The sequence below is a fragment of the Oncorhynchus mykiss genome, chromosome 30, assembly GCF_057628025.1.
Source record: "Oncorhynchus mykiss isolate SJ-2025 chromosome 30, ASM5762802v1, whole genome shotgun sequence".
NCBI lineage: Eukaryota > Metazoa > Chordata > Actinopteri > Salmoniformes > Salmonidae > Oncorhynchus > Oncorhynchus mykiss.
This window is the reverse complement of record NC_143051.1, coordinates 33,855,657-33,867,447: the sequence shown is the minus strand read 5'-3', so window position 1 is coordinate 33,867,447 and position 11,791 is coordinate 33,855,657.

Here is an 11,791-nt window from a genome sequence, read left to right as displayed (position 1 = left end):
TGATAGGTGTCCATCCTGTATATTGCTTGTTTGTGTGTGTGTGCGCGCGCGTGTGTGTGTGTGTCAGTTTCTAGCTATATGTTTCTGTGGGTGTTACCTCTCTCCATAACCTCGCTCTAGAGAGTCTCCTCTCTCTCTTCTCTCTGGCCAATGTGTGACATCATGCCCGGGCAAGAGCGATGGCTTAGGTAAACAACAGCTATTAACGGTGGCCGGGGCGAGGAGAATCCTGGCGCACAAAAGGCTGACATTGACTGCACCACATTGGACTAATGTGAAGCGCATAGAGCACACCGTTCCAAGACTCACCTTCAATAATGACGCTGATTCATGCTCCTATTGTTATTACTGTCAGATACGCTTTCCACCTTAAAAGCAAACAAAATCGTCTGAAACACCCGCCTCTGTCTCCTATCCCCTGCCCACCTACCTCCCCCTGTGCATGTTTGATTCTCGGTTACCTGCGCATATGTTGCTTTCCCTTTTATGCGTCCTCTGTTGCACTCGCTTCGGTTTTTAGCTGACTACAATGGGCCTTTGAGGTTTCAGACTATGTGTATTCTCTTTTTTTCTTGACTTCATCCTCCTGTCTTTCTCTTTACTCAGTCTGCCACTGCACTTCACATTTCTACCTTTATACCTCTGTCTACGTTTTCACTCAAACCAACTGACAGATGATAGCTAGGACCACAGAGATACAATGCATTCAGAAAGTATTCAGACCCCTTGACTTTTTCCACATTTTGTTCTAAAATTGATTAAATATTTTTCCCTCATCAATCTACACACAATACCCCATAATGACAAAGCGGAAACAGGTTTTTAGAAATGTTTGCTAATTTATTACAAATAAAAAACAGAAATACCTTATTTACATAAGTACATAAGACACTTTGCTATGAGACTCAGAATTGAGCTCAGGTACATCCTGTTTTGGAAAGGCACACACCTCTCTATATATAGTCCCACAGTTGACAGTGCATGTCAGAGCAAAAACCAAGCGAGGAGGTCGAAGGAATTGTCCGTAAAGCTCCGAGACAGCACTGTGGAAGGATACCAAAAAATATATGCAGCATTGAAGGTCCTCAAGAACACAGTGCACCATCATTCTTAAATGGAAGAAGTTTGGAACCAACACTTCCTAGTGCTGGCCGGCCAGCCAAACTGAGCAATCGGGGGAGAAGTTGTAGGTCAGGGAGGTGACCAAGAATCCAATAGAGTTCCTCTGTGGACACAGGAGAACCTTCCAGAAGGACAACCATCTCTTCAGCACTCCACCAATCAGGCCTTAATCGTAGAGTTGTCAGACATAAGCCACTCCTCAGTAAAAGGCACATGACAACCTAAAGGACTCTCAGACCATGAGAAACAAGATTCTCTGGTCTGATGAAACCAAGATTGAACAATTTGACCTGAATGCCAAGTGTCACATGTGGAGGAAACCTGGCACCATCCCTACGGTGAAGCATGGTAGTGGCAGCATCATGCTGTGGGGATGTTTTTCAGCATCAGGGACTGGGAGACTAGTCAGGATCGAGGGAAAGATGAACGAAGCAAAGTACAGAGAGATCCTTGATGAAAACCTTCTCCAGAACGCTCAGGACCTCAGACTGGGGCAAAGGATGACCTTCCAACAGGATAACGACCCTAAGCACACAGCCAAGACAATGCAGGAGTGGCTTCGGGAAAAGACTTTGAATGTCCTTGAGTGGCCCAGCCAGAGACCGGACTTGAACCAGATCAAACATCTCTGGAGAGACTTGAAAATAGCTGTGCAGCGGCGCTCCCCATCCAACCTGACAGAGCTTGAGAGGATATGCAGCGAAGAATGGGAGAAACTCCCCAAATACAGGTGTGCCAACGTTGTAGTGTCATATCCAAGAAGGCTGTAATCGCTGCCAAAGGTGCTCCAACAAAGTACTGAGGAAACAGTCTGAATACCTATGAAAATCTTTTACATTTGTATTTTTAATACATTTAGAAAATGTCTACTAACCTGTTTTTGCATTGTCATTATGGGGTATTGTGTGTAGATTGATGAGGGGGGGAAAAAACAATTTAATCCATTTTAGAATAAGGCTGTAATGTAACAAAATGTGAAAAACATCAAGGGGTCTGAATACTTCTCGAATGCACTGTAAGTGGTGGTCCCACCTAGCCATCTTAAGATGAATGCGCTAACTGTAAGTCGCTCTGGATCAGAGCGTCTGCTAAAAGACTGAAATGTTCATGTAGATAAAACAATGTCTGGAACTGTACGTCTTTATGGCTAGGACTGGTTCGATTTTGGGATATTCCTCATGGCTTTGAGGTGTTTTCAGGGGCGATAAAGAGGGGGAAAGGAATGGATAATGGATGAGAGGTTTAGATTATTGGAACAAAGCTAGGCATTCCTCTTTGTCCCACTGCCTCTCCGTGTTTCACCGTAGGTAATTAAGATCACAGCTTTTATGGTTTTCTCGCTCACAATGGATAGCTCCAGAGGCAGCGAGTGCCATGCCAAATCTCAGTTGAAACCTGGCAGATCCTCATATTGTGAATAGAATACAAATGTTCGCACACATGCATACCTGCATACACACGCACCCCCCCCCCCCCCCCCCCCCCCACACACACACACACACATCTATAAAGCATGAGTATCTGACAACCAAGCCTGTCAATCAATCATACTAACAATAAAACAAGCATGCTACAGCAAGTCAGCCATTGTCAATCACAATAGGCTTCCTCCTTTACCTCGCTCTCCTTCTAGCTATTCACTAAAACATTTGTCATCCATTATCAAAAATGATCAAATTGTCTATCAGGCTTTTCATATGCTGCACTTACAGTGCAATCAGACAGAAATTACATTAAAGTACATGACAAGAATTCTTCTCTAATTTTCATTCACTTCTAGTGTACTAACTGTAAACCCTGGCACATGTGTCTTCAGAAACAATGGCAGAGCTACATAAAACACCGCATAGTGGATTGTGTGTGTAGCGAAGTTCCCTTGAACACATAGCTCTGTGCTGTTGGCTTTTAGATTGTGTGGAAATTCTGGTCATTTCTCAGTGCGTGTTAACCTGGAGAGCTTTGGGGCGAGTGGATTCAAATAGGGTTTGTCATTATCTCTCTTCTCTCACTGTCCAATCTGCAGCAAAGTCATTTTAGGAGACTGGGGGAAAGAATTGTGCAGCTCAGGAGGACATTACACATACAGTATCATGATGATAAGACATCAACACACACCGAAACAAACACATCCCCACATCCACTCACACATTTCTCTCTCTGAAGCACACAAAAGTCAAAACACGCAATACACACACATTCATATGGCATTAAGCATATACACATGCAGCATACTCTTAACTCATAGGTATCTGCACATGTATTCTCAACATGTAGGCACATAATACAGACTCTCCCGTTCTCTTAAGCACCAACATCCGGAGGCGGAGACATAAATATTGCATGTGCTGTAACTCCACACATGTATAGCCTACTCTAAACTAATAGGCCTGAACTCTCAACTTATGGGCACATACACACTCTCTCACTCACATAACGCGTGCACCTACGCACCAAAATACTCGGAGAGAGGATGACACCATTGATTTTTAGAGGCGCCAAGAAAAACACTGAAACCAAATTCACATACGGTATACCCCTGTTGTCAAGGATCATCTCAGTGAATGGGAACGGGTTACTTTATTTACAAAGCTGTAGAGCCGCTGAGACATTTCCATCACGGAAGTGCTTCAACTTTGAGCTCTCTCTCTGGCAAACAAAAAAAAAAAAACCCAGCAGCATCACCTTTTGTCATGTAACAACTGCAATCATATGGGCAGACGGGAAGCGGCTTTGCCTCACTTAAACAGCTTCATCTCATCTGAAGGACGAATGAAAGTATACCTGGTATCGTTTTTCTTCATAGACCACTGCTTACCTAACAGGTTTACCAGGTAGATACATCGAAATTGCTGTTATTATATATTCAATTCCTTTCCATAGTATAACAGTAATCACTTAATTCCATAGTAAGATGTCAGTTAATTTCAGATTAACTGGCTCAAGGATCACTACCGTTTGGTACCAGGTAGTTAGTTACCAATTGTGGTGAATTTTTTCAGGTAAGTATCAGAAATGACCCCTTTTACCATAGTTTCCTAGTTAATCCATACCAGGTAAGTACCAGCTTAAACTGGGCTGTAATATAAAACGCCATGGTATAACTCATGCTGTTGTGACCTTTTCATTCTAGCCATTACTAGGCTACGTAATAGAGTCGTGGCTGAATAAAGATAAATGTCGCTCAGGCCGGAGTAATGTGTCTATTATGTCCGCCTCATTTTGTTGACGGATGTAATGTGGGGGTTCTCTTAACATCGCTTAGCGTAAATGACCTAATTTTGCGCCCAGATGTGCCGCGACCCAGAACGGTGACCTCAGTCGAGATCATTACAGCAAACCAAAGCAAAGATTTCCCCATTTACAAGATCAATTCTGAGCAGCACCTATACAGATCCACTGATCTTCACGTCGCACGAATGATCTGATCTCATGTGTGGCGTATGAATTTAGCACGTCCACATCTGGTAAAGAATTGATTGGCGTATGCAAGTATTACGCGATTAGACTCCTGTGACTTTTTAGATTCCAGGAAATTCCAAGAAATGAAGAGAGGTATATGGCTTCTATTGCTGCTTCTAGAAAGCACTTGGAGTTACGCCATATACTTCTCTAGATATGATATGGTGCCCTGAATGACCTTGATGCTGCTAACCACAGACCTTTGGCGATCTCAGTCTAGATTATTATATACATACTGTATAGCATACCATCAACTAACCTTAGCCATGGGGTTTTCATAGGCTACTGACATCCCATGAGGAGATTATACATCATTTTACAAGTACAGTATATTTTCAATGACTTTCCTATCTTTATTTCTGGTGGAAATAAAGGAAGGTGTTTAATTGTCACATACACCGAATAGGTGCCGTGAAATAAAGGCATGTGACAGTCAGAACATATGGGAATCACGCGGATGATTAAAGCAGACATACAACATGTCATAGTATAAAATGAGAGGTGCATGTTACAGTACGTTTGCACAGATATATTGATTCTACTTGCAGAACTGATCAGTTGAAGGTGACAGATATTAGATTAGTCTCCTGTTGTCCTCTTATCAATTCATCTTTAAACCTTTTCATATTCTGCAAAACATCCAGTTGACTCCATGCTTGATTACCTCTTCATTTTACCTGATCATTCCATTATGTGGAAACTGTGTGCAATTACTTTTTCAATGAACCGTTCTGAGTATTTTGTAACCCCGTACAACATCAAATTAATTTTGTCTTTTTTTTTTATGAATTAAACTAGATCAAAGGAAAAAGATTGGCTCCGCGAACTCTATGTTCTGTTACAGCTCGATTTCATAGTTTTAGATGAAGATTAAACATCAAAACGAGATCCAAATATCCATAACCTCCATTCACACTCTTAGACACGCATACACACACAGTTACCAAAGACAGACGCTTGCTCACACACAAACAAACATATATGCCCGACACTCGCACGTCCATGCCAACACACACGAAACGTGCAAAAACATTGGCTAAAACATCCCAGAGCAAATTACTATTCCTCATCCCGTGTGTTCCCAGGCTTAGCCTCCCCTACTCCAAAGCAAACATAGCTCATGTTTATTTATGATATGCCAATAAGGAGCACTTCAAAGAATTGTCCGGCCTGAAAAATCTCAGAGGTGTTCTGTAAGGGTCTGTAAATTAGACCCATAATTCTGGAGAACCGATGCACCATCCAAACCAATCAGACAGGGTCTGCCACTGCACCAGAGAGAGTACAACCACCAAACCCACAACGATGTCCTTTGGTTGGTAGCACTTCACATTAATGAACGTGTGAAGGGTTTCTAAGTAGTTAATAAGCTGGTTTCACAATAGCTCGTAAAGAGTCTGCCACACTCTGAGGGAACACCACCACCACCACAAAAACATACATATATTTCTGTAGGTTGCACTATACATGAAGGTACCACAAATAGCTATACAAGGGTTTCTAAGTAGTTAGCTACTGGTAAGGGGTTGTGTTTAGTTAACAAGCAGATTTGTAAGTAGATAACAGCTCATAAGCGGTTTATAAGTAGCTAGTACTCTGGATATCAAGTAGCTAGTAAATGATTAACTAGAAGTAAATGAGGTGGAAGTTAATAAAAGATTTATGAAGGATGTATACGTATTTCATCAACTATTCAGGACCTTCAAAATGATAAATGAATGGGTGAAAATGTTGTGATCTAATCATTTCAGTGCTTGCCAAATAGTGTGATTCTTTAAATGGTTACCGTGGTTCAGTGCATGCCAAATAGTGTTTTTCTTCTGATGCATGGCTACTGTTGTGATATATTTCTTTATTAGCATATTAATGCCTGTAAGGTACACCGCAGTGTGGAACGATGCAGCCATTTCACGAGAGGACTGCATGTTTTTATTCCCCTATAATGACCAGATATGTGCATTTCGATGTCAAGCCACAACTATATTCTCACCCTTGTCACATTGCTAATGGGGAGAGGAATGGGATGCAGGGGCGGTGAACACATTTTAATACATCTCTCGCATAGATGACTGAATATCCTCGTAATAGCCCTTTCTCTGGGAATCAGATCCTCCTGCAAGGGCCTCTGTTGCAATATTGAAAGGGCCTGGAGTGGAGTCCTTATGCTTTCTTAGTACCATCGCCGAGCACATAAACAGTGACGCGCAGTGATAACATTATCAATGTGGTTCGACGTTTCTCTCTGCTTATAATAGCACATGACTTAGGAGATGAGTCATGCAATGTTCATGCAAGTTCGACGATTCATTTCTAGATGTTTTGTACGCTTTTTATGGGCAGCACCTCAATGAAAAATAATAATAATAGGTTACTCTTAAAATACTCTCAAAATGTAAATGATTGTCCCACTCTTCTTGGAAGGTCATATTTTGCCCCCCCCCCCCAAAAAAAAAAAAATCATATTGGACGGTAACACATTTTTCTCTGACAGCTAATCAATGGCTTTTGATTGGTCCCTATCGCAGCTGCCAGAGTGGTCGTCACAGACCAGGCATAAAAGGGTTCCCTTGACACAGGAAATAGGTTGCAGTCAAATATCCACCTTTCAACCCACTACTGATTTACGCTCCTCTCCATTAAAATCCTTCTTTATGTCCATTACGGGAGTCTGATCCCCACAATGACTTTGTAGAGGTGACTCACAATTTTTTTTTTTTTATAGGTGTCAAATATTGTGTGCTAAAGGTGTGAGATCATTTCTGAATATGTAGGCCTTGTTACATTGACACATATCAAGTGCCGGAGTAGGTACATGTGGTGTAGAGATAGAGGTGTCAACAACATAAGTTAGGCTTCCATCCAATTGGCGACACATTTTCATGCAAATATTCAAAAATCTGCATAAAAACAATATGAGGCATTTTCCCACCAAAGATGTGTTTCTATCAAACTGACTTTTTGAGATAAAAGGCTGTGGGTGATGATGTAGTGCACATAAAAAAATACTTTTGTAGTTCAATTCCCATGTACCGAATACAAATAATAAGTTAAATGGGTGTCCATCGCATTTTCAACTCAACTGATGGTTTTGTCACAAATTGGGTTACAGTGTATAGTGATGTACCCACTCTGGTCTTGGCACGTGTGAACTAGCCAAAAGTTTGCAGATACAATGCGGGCAGGCTACTTTACATGATGAGATGAGATTATTATGGACAAAAGAGCAAGATTATTTATATTTGTTAAAGTAGCCAAGCATCAATCATCATGTCACCAGTATAAGACCCTCGATATTTATTGGAAAGGAGCATCAAGATCATCACCGTGCACTTTCACCACCCTGTGAAGTTCATCACTTATTTCATCTGTAGCCTAATAAACTGCCTGGTTTCCTGGGTGGTAGTGGGAGGACCACACACCATATCATTACGTGATCCCAAGTTTACTTTGATATGATGACTATTATACTAGTATTTGTGATTTTGCGCATTATTAATTTTACAGACACAAAACGTTTCCACCTTGTTCAGCACATTTAGTTTTGTCAACATTTGGAAAGTTTACCGACAAATTTTCTGTTTCCATCAGGCCTGTCGTGACATGTACTTTACTCACGTAAAAAAATGTTGGACGCAAACCAGTTTACTGCTACAAAAAAATGGGGCAACACTTTCCTTGTTATATTCTACAGAGAGTGTTTTGATTGGACAAGCAGATTATACATCCATGTTCCTTTACCAATGGAGCGTGGTGATAGATAATTAAGGCTCTTTTCCGTGTTATGTTTTTCACTTGCCCAAAACAACCTTTAGAGATGAGAAAAGGGGTTTGCAAAGAAGCATGTTTTTCCATATCAGACCTGGGTTCAAATGTGTATTTCCTTACTTTCAAAGACTTTTGAAAGTATTACAATATTTTTTTCCTGAGAAGACAAGTAGTTGAATATTGAAATGTATTTTGAAATACACTAGTACTTTCAAATACTTTCTAACTCAAATACACTCCCATGCATTTAACCCAGGTGTTTTAAAATAGTATTTGAAATAAGTAGTTGAAAATACTTTCAAATAGTAACCTTGACTTTTTCCACATTGTGTTAAGTTACAGCCTTATTCTAAAATGTATTAAATCGTTTTTTCCCTCATCAATCTACACACAATACCCCATAACGACAAAACAAAAACAAGTTTTTAGGAAATGTTTCACATTTATTAAAAATAAAAAGCTGAAATACTTTATTTACGTAAGTAAAGACCCTTCGCTATGCAACTTCAAATTGCATCCTGTTTCCATTGATCATCCTTGATTGGAGTCCACCGGTGGTCAATTCAATTGATTGGAAATGATTTGGAAAGGCACACATCTGTCTATATAAGGTCCCACAGTTGACAGTGCATCTCAGAGCAAAAACCAAGCCATGAGGTCGAAGGAATTGTCTGTAGAGATCTGAGACAGGATTGTGTCGAGGCACAGATCTGGAGAAGGGTACCAAAAAATGTATGCAGCATTGAAGGTCCCCAAGAACACAGTGGCCTCCATCATTCTTAAATGGAAGAAGTTTGGAACCACCAAGACTCTTCCTAGAGCTGGCCGCCCGGTCAAACTGAGCAATAGGGGGAGAAGGGCCTTGGTCAGGAAGGTGACTAAGAATCCGATGGTCACTCTGAAAGAGCTCAAGAGTTCCTCTGTGGAAATGGGAGAACCTTCCAGAAGGACAACCATCTCTGCAGCACTCCACCAATCAGGCCTTTATGGTAGAGTGGCCAGACGGAAGCCACTCCTCAGTAAAAGGCACATGACAGCCCACTTGGAGTTTGCCAAAACGCACCTAAAGGACTCTCAGACCATGAGAAACAAGATTCTCTGGTCTGATGAAACCAAGATTGAACTCTTTGAACTGAATGCCAAACGTCACATCTGGAGGAAACCTGGCACTATCCCTATGGTGAAGCATGGTGGTGGCAGCATCATGCTGTGGGGATGTTTTTCAGCGGCAATGACTGGGAGACTTGTCAGAATCGAGGGAAAGATGAACGGAGCGATGTACAGAAAGATTCTTGATGAAAACCTGCTCCAGAGTGCTCAGAACCTGACTGGGCGACGGTTCACCTTCCAACAGGACCCTAAGCACACAACCAAGACACCGCAGGAGTGGTTTCGGGGCAAGTCTCGGGAATATCCTTGAGTGGCCCAGCCCAGACTTGAACCCAATCAAGCATCTCTGGAGAAACCTGAAAATAGCTGTGCAGCGACGCTCCCCATCCAACCTGACAGAGCTTGAGAGGATCTGCAGAGAATAATGGAAGAAACTCCCCAAATACAGGTGTGCGAAGCTTGTAGTGTCATACCCAAGAAGACTCAAAGCTGTAATTGCTGCCAAAGGTACTTCAACAAAGTACTAAGTAAAGGGTCTGAATACTTATGTAAATGTGATATTTCATTCATTTAAAAAATATATATATTTGCAAACATTTCTAAAAACCTTTTTTTGCTTTCATTATGGGTTATTGTGTGTAGATTGAGGAAATTGGGCTTTCGAATAAGGCAGTAACGTAACAAAATGTGGGAAAAGTCAAGGGGTCTGAATACAATGTACAGGAAATTATTTGAAAATACTTTCAAATACTTCTAACAGAAGTAGTAGATTCAGGCCACGTTATTTGAAAATATTCAAATACACATAAAATAAGTATTTAAATAACAAATACTCAAATACACATGTATTTGAACCCAGTTCTGGTCCTTATGGATGATCCCTTTATTTGATTTATAGCTCATCTCTCTCTTTCATACGGCAGGGGGATTGGCTGGACAAGTTTGCCCGGACAGACATACATTTGCCAGAAGGCATTGGCTGTGCTCCAATGATTTAAAACGGCTCTCTTTCCTCATCATCTTCCTTCATGAACTTAGGTCTCAAAGTGCATGAAAGCAATATGGTGGATGAAGCCGGTCCATTACCTTCACCAATCATTGGTCCTGAAGTAGACAAGTAAAGGTAGTCATTAAATGTATTGGGAAATGGCCATTGATTTCCCCCCAGTACCTTCGGCCTATAGAGATGAATGCCTTCCCAAGGCCAGTAACGGTGAGTGTGGGATGGCCCGGTAGAGCCTTGGGAAATCAGGCCGTAATTAAAGAGTCGAAGGCCCCTCCACCTGGCGTAACCAAGGCGAAGAGCTGCCTCGTTATGTCATTGCTGGTCCCTCCTTGTTAGTTAGTAAATACCTTGCCAGTGGATACTGAGCAGTGGATACTGTTGGGGAACAGAGGTAGAGGACGAACGAACATCACAATTTGGTGAACAATTCAGTGTTTGGTGAACACTGACCTCAATAACTAGCTTGTTACCGATTAGCTACCATGTGTGAACTGTGCCATTGTTGGTGAATGTTAGTTGGGCAGAGACATTTACTGAGTAATGGCTGTGCTACCAAGCTGAGACATTGATGCTTGGCGAATGCTGATGGAAAGACCCTGCTAACTGCACCACTTTCGCACATTCACAATTAAGCTTTTGTTGTTACTGAGTATTAATGCAATCAGAGGTCAGCGAACAGCTGTTTTTTCGTATGATTCCCTAATAAAAGCTTGACATTTTTCTATACCCACAAAAGGTAACTATGACAACAGTTCAAATCTAAATGTGGTTTCTTTACTCTACCACTCAGTGTGGTTGATTTATTCCACTCTACAGCACCCAACAAACAGGTAAACTAAGCAAACTCTGGATATTTCCCACAAAGATCTGACAGTTACAGATCAGCAACCTTTTGAAACTGTAACCAACCACGTAACAAGGCACTGACTGAACAGCAACCATCCCAAACAGAGACTTCAAGAAGACCTTTGCACTTGACAGTGATTGGGATCCTATAGCATTGATCCTTTGTAATAGTGAACAAACAACATCGGCCTGAATAACAAGGTCAATCACCCCTAGGCTTGGGCTTTAATGCTCAAGGGCGATCACTGACCAAGACCCCTGACACTAGCTTTATGATGCTTGAACTAACAAGAGCCTTTGAGAGGAATGTTTACAGAAATGTGAAAGAATCCAACAGCCCTGTGCTGGATTCAATTGGTTTTGGCAGAGAACTCGAGATAACATCCTGAAAGGGGATCCATTCACTGAGTATTTTGCTTCACTGCAGGTGTCCTTGACAAAGCTCAAAATACGAATATGCTGGTTGATTGTCATCTGCTAAAG